Genomic DNA, 6,609 nt, shown 5'->3' with positions numbered 1-6,609 from the left:
CCGAGGCAGCAATGTCCCCTTGGAGACAAGTCGGCAGGAGGACGATGTGTTAAATGTCGACGCAATTTGAGTGTTCCATCGTCATTAGGAGGGCCTGAGCATTACAATTAACCAACAGTTTTGCGTCGGATTCGAAAATCTAGACTCACAGGAGTCGGACCATAATGTGACGGAGGCAGCAATATCCCCTTGGAGACAAGTCGGCTGGAGGACGATGTATCGAATCTCGACGCAATTTGAGTGTTCCATCGTCGTTAGGAGACCACGAACGTTACAATTAACCATCTGTTTTGCGTCGGATTCGAAATTCAAGACTCACATTAGACGGACCATAAGGTGCCCGAGGCAACAATATCCCCTTGGACACAAGTCGGCTTTAGGACGATGTATTGAATCTCGACGCAATTTGAGTGATCCATCGTCATTAGGAGGCTCTGAACGTCTCAATTAACTATCAGTTTTGCGTCGGATTCGAAAATCTAGGCTCACAGGAGAACGACCATAAGGTTCCCGAGGCAGCAATAGACCCTTGGAGACAAGTCGGCTGGAGGACGATGTATTGAATCTCGACGCAATTTGAATGTTCCATCGTCATTAGGAAGCTCTGAACGTCTCAATTAACTATCAGTTTTGCGTCGGATTCGAAAATCTAGGCTCACAGGAGAACGACCATAAGGTTCCCGAGGCAGCAATAGACCCTTGGAGACAAGTCGGCTGGAGGACGATGTATTGAATCTCGACGCAATTTGAGTGTTCAATCGTCATTAGGAGGCCGTGAACGTTACAACTAACTATCAGTTTTGCGGCGGATTCGACAGTCTAGGCTCACAGGAGATCGACAATAAGTTGCCCGAGGCAGCAATAGACCCTTGGAGACAAGTCGGCTGGAGGCCGATGTATTGAATCTCGAAACAATTTGAGTGTTCCATCGTCATTAGGAGGCCTTGAACGTTACAATTAACAATCAGTTTTGCGTCGGATTCGAAAATCTAGAGTCAAAGGAGAACGACCATAAGGTGCCCGAGGCAGCAATATCCGCTTGGAGACAAGTCGGCTGGAGGACGATGTATTGAATCTCGACGCAATTTGAGTGTTCTATCATCATTAGGAAGCCCTGAACGTTACAATTAACTATCAGTTATGCGTCGGGCTCGATAATCTAGACTCTTAGGAGAACGACCATAAGGTGCCCGAGGCAGCAATAGACCCTTGGAGACAAGTCGGCTGGAGGACGATGTATTGAATCACGACGCAATTTGAGTGTTCCATCGTCATTAGGGGGCCCTGAACGTTAAAATTAACTATCAATAATGCGTCGGATTCGGAAATCTAGACTCACAGGAGGACGACCAAAAGGCGCCCGAAGCAACAATAGACCCTTGGAGACAAGTCGGTTGGAGGACGACGTATTGAATCGCGACGCAATTTGAATGTTCCATCGTCATTAGGAGGCTCTGAACGTCTCAGTTAACTATCAGTTTTGCGTCGGATTCGAAAATCTAGGCTCACAGGAGAACGACCATAAGGTTCCCGAGGCAGCAATAGACCCTTGGAGACAAGTCGGCTGGAGGACGATGTATTGAATCTCGACGCAAATTGAGTGTTCCATCGACATTAGGAGGCCCTGAACGTTACAATTAACTATCAGTTTTGCGTCGGATTCGAAAATCTAGACTCACAGGGAAACGACCATAAGGTGCCCGAGGCAGCAATAGACCCTTGGAGACAAGTCGGCTGGAGGACGATGTATTGAATCTCGACGCAAATTGAGTGTTCCATCGTCATTAGGAGGCACTGAACGTTACAATTAGCTATCAGATTTGCGTCGGATTCGAAAATCTAGAGTCAAAGGAGAACGACCATAACGTGCCCGAGGCAGCAATCTCCTCTTGGAGACAAGTAGGCTGGAGGACGTTGTATTGAATCTCGACGGAATTTGAGTGTTCCATTCTCAATTGGAGGCCATGAACGTTACAGTTAACCATCAGTTTTGCGTCAGATTCGAAAATCTAGACTCACACGAGAACGACAATAAGGTGCCCGCGGCAGCAATATCCCCTTGGAGACAAGTCGGCTGGAGGACGATGTATTGAATCTCGACGCAATTTAAGTGTTCTATCGTCATTAGGAAGCCCTGAACGTTACAATTAACTATCAGTTATGCGTCGGGCTCGATAATCTAGACTCTTAGGAGAACGACCATAAGGTGCCCGAGGCAGCAATAGACCCTTGGAGACAAGTCGGCCGGAGGACAATGTATTGAATCTCGACGCAATTTGAGTGTTCCATCGTCATTAGGAGGCCGTGAACGTTACAACTAACTATCAGTTTTGCGTCGGATTCGAAAATCTAGACTCACAGGAGAACGACAATAAGGTGCCCGAGGCAGCAATAGACCCATGGAGACAAGTGGCCTGGAGGACGATGTATTGAATCTCGACGCAATGTCAGTGTTCCATCGTCATTAGGAGGCACTGATCGTTACAATTAGCTATCAGATTTGCGTCGGATTCAAAAATCTAGAGTCAAAGGAGAACGACCATAACGTGCCCGAGGCAGCAATATCCCCTTGGAGACAAGTCGGCTGGAGGACGTTGTATTGAATCTCGACGCAATTTGTGTGTTCCATCCTCATTAGGAGGCCATGAACGTTACAATTAACCATCAGTTTTGCGTCGGATTCGAAAATCTAGACTCACAGGAGAACGACAATAAGGTGCCCGAGGCAGCAATATCCCCTTGGAGACAAGTCGGCTGGAGGACGATGTATTGAATCTTGACGCAATTAGAGTGTTCCATCGTCATTTGGAGGCCTTGAACGTTACAATTAACTATCAGTTATGCGTCGGATTAGAAAATATAGACTCACAGGAGAACGAGCTTAACGTGCCCGAGGCAGCAATAGACCATTGGAGACAAGTCGGCTGGAGGCCGATGTATTGAATCTCGAAACAATATGAGTGTTCCATCGTCATTAGGAGGCCTTGAACGTTTATAATTAACTATCAGTTTTGCGTCGGATTGGAAAATCTACAGTCACAGGAGTATGACCATAAGGTGCCCGAGGCAGCAATATCCGCTTAGAGACAAGTCGGCTGGAGGACGTTGTATTGAATCTCGACGGAATTTGAGTGTTCCATTCTCAATTGGAGGCCATGAACGTTACAGTTAACCTTCAGTTTTGCGTCGGATTCGAAAATGTAGACTCACAGGAGAACGGCAATAAATTGCCCGCGGCAGCAATATCCCCTTGGAGACAATTCGGCTGGAGGACGATGTATTGAATCTCGACGCAATTTGAGTGTTCTATCGTCATTACGAAGCCCTGAACGTTACAATTAACTATCAGTTATGCGTCGGTCTCGATAATCTAGACTCACAGGAGAATGACCATAAGGTGCCCGAGGCAACAATATCCCCTTGGAGACAAGTCGGCTGGAGGACGATGTATTGAATCTCGACGCAATTTGAATGTTCCATCGTCATTAGTTGCCCTGAACGTCTCAATTAACTATCAGTTTTGCGTCGGATTCGAAAATCTATACTCACGGGAGTCGGACCATAATGTGCCCGAGGCAGCAATTTCCCCTTGGAGACAAGTCGGCTGGAGGACGATGTATTGAATCTCGACGCAAATTGAGTGTGCCATCGTCATTAGCAGGTCCTGAACGTTTCAGTTAACTATCAGTTTTGCGTCGGATACGAAAATCTAGACTCACAGGAGACGGAGCATAATGGTGCCCGAGGCAGCAATATCCCCTTGGAGAGAAGTCGGCTGGAGGACGATGTATTAAATTTCGAAGCAATTTGAGTGTTCCATAAACATTAGGAGGCCCTGAACGTTACAATTAACTATGTGCTTTACGTCGGATTCGAAAATCTAGACTCACAGGAGACGGACCATATGGTGCCCGAGGCAGCAATATCCCCTTGGAGACAAGTCTTCTGGAGGACGATGTATTGAATCGCGACGCAATTTGAGTGTTCCATCGTCATTAGGAGCCCCTGAACGTTACAATTAACTATCAGTTTTGCGTCGGATTCGAAAATCTGGACTCACAGGAAAACGACAATAAGGTGCCCGAGGCAGTAATATCCCCTTGGAGACAAGTCGGCTGGAGGACGATGTATTGAACCTAGACGCAATTAGAGTGTTCCATCGAAATTAGGAGGCCCTGAACGTTACAATTAACTATCAGTTTTGCGTCGGATTCGACAGTCAAGACTCACAGGAGAACGACAATAAGGTGCCCGAGGCAGCAATATCCCCTTGGAGACAAGTCGGCAGGAGGACGACGTGTTAAATCTCGACGCAATTTGAGTGTTCCATCGTCATTAGGAGACCACGAACGTTACAATTAACCATCTGTTTTGCACCGGATTCGAAATTCTAGACTCACAGGAGACGGACCATAAGGTGCCCGAGGCAACAATATCCCCTTGGAGACAAGTCGGCTGGAGGACGATGTATTGAATCGCGACACAATTCGACTGTTCCATCGTCATTAGGAGGCCCTGCGCATTACAATTAACCATCAGTTTTGCGTCGGATTCGAAAATCTTGACTCACAGGAGTCGGACTATAATGTGCCCGAGGCAGCATATCCCCTTGGAGACAAGTCGGCTGGAGGACGATGTATTGAATCTCGACGCAATTTGAGTGTGCCATCGTCATTAGGAGCCCCTGAACGTTACAATTAACTATCAGTTTTGCGTCGGATTCGACAGTCTAGACTCACAGGAGAACGACCATAAGGTGCCCGAGGCAGCAATGTCCCCTTGGAGACAAGTCGGCAGGAGGACGATGTGTTAAATCTCGACGCAATTTGAGTGTTCCATTGTCATTAGGAGACCACGAACGTTACAATTAACCATCTGTTTTGCGTCGGATTCGAAAATCTAGACTCTTAGGTTTACGACCATAGGGTGCCCGAGGCATCAATATACCCTTGGAGACAAGTCGGCTGAAGGACGATGTATTGAATCTCGACGCAAATTGAGTGTTCCATCGTCATTAGGAGGCCCTGAACGTTACAATGAACTATCAGTTTTGCGTCGGATTCGAAAATCTAGACTCACAGGAGTCGGACCATAAGGTGCCCGAATCAGCAATATCCACATGGAGACAAGTCGGCTGGAGCACGATGTATTGAATCTCGACGCAATTTGAGTGTTCGATCGTCATTAGAAGGCCCCGAAAGTCTTAATTAACTATCAATTTTGCGTCGGATTCGAAAATCTAGACTGACAGGAGAACGACCATAAGGAGCCCGAGGCAGCAATATCCCCTTGGAGACAAGTCGGCTGTTGGACGATGTATTGAATCTCGACGCAATTTGAGTGTTCCATTGTCATCAGTAAGTCCTGAACGTTACAATTATCTATCAGTTTTGCGTCTGATTCGAAAATCTATACTAACAGGGAGACGGACCATAAGGTGCCTGAGGCAGCAATATCTCCTCGGAGACAAGTCGGCTGGAGGACGATGTATTGAATCTTGACGCAATTTGAGTGTTCCATCGTCATTAGGAGGCCCTGAACGTTACAATTAACTATCAGTTATACGTCGGATTCGAAAATCTAGACTCACACGAGAACGACCATAAGGTGCCCGAAGCAGCAATAGATCCTTGGAGACAAGTCGGCTGGAGGCCGATGCATTGAATCTCGACGCAATTTCAATGTTCCATTGTCATTAGGAGGCACTGATCGTAACAATTAACTATCAGTTTTGCGTCGGATTCGAAAATCTAGACTCACAGGAGACGGACCATATGGTGCCCGAGGCAGCAATATCGCCCTGGTGACAAGTCGGCTGGAGGACGATGTATTAAATCTCGATGCAATTTTAGTGTTCCATCGTCAATAGGAGGCCCTGAACGTCACAATTAACTATCAGTTTTGCGTCGGATTCGAAAATCTAGACTCACAGGCAGCAATAGACCCTTGGAGACAATTCGGCTGGAAGACGATGTATTGAATCTTGACGCAATTTGAGTGTTCCATCGTCATTAGCAGGCCCTGAACGTTACAATTAACTCTCAGTTTTGCGTCGTATTCGAAAATCTAGAGTCACAGGAGAACGTCCATAAGGAGCCCGAGGCAGCAATACACCCTTGGTGACAAGTCGGCTGGAGGCTGATGTATTGAATCTCGACGCAATTTTAATGTTCCATCGTCATTAGGAGGCACTGATCATAACAATTAACTATCAGGTTTGCGTCGAATTCGAGAATCTAGACTTACAGGAGGCGGTCCATATGGTGGCCGAGGCAGCAGGATCCCCTTGGATACAAGTCGGCTGGAAGACGATGTATTGAATCGCGACGCAATTTGAGTGTTCCATCGTCATTAGGAGGCCCTGAGCATTACAATTAACCATCAGATTCGCGTCGGATTCGAAAATGTAGACTCACTGGTACACGACCATAAGGTGCCAGAGGCAGCAATAGACCCTTGGAGACAAGTCAGCTGGAGGACGATGTATTGAATCTCGACGCAATTTGAGTGTTCCATCGTCATTAGGAGACCACGAACGTTACAATTAACCATCTGTTTTGCGTCGGATTCGAAAATCTAGACTCACGGGAGACGGAGCATATAGTGCCC

The sequence above is a fragment of the Schistocerca americana genome, unplaced genomic scaffold (genome assembly GCF_021461395.2).
Source record: "Schistocerca americana isolate TAMUIC-IGC-003095 unplaced genomic scaffold, iqSchAmer2.1 HiC_scaffold_93, whole genome shotgun sequence".
Taxonomy (NCBI): domain Eukaryota; kingdom Metazoa; phylum Arthropoda; class Insecta; order Orthoptera; family Acrididae; genus Schistocerca; species Schistocerca americana.
This window is presented reverse-complemented; position numbering follows the sequence as displayed.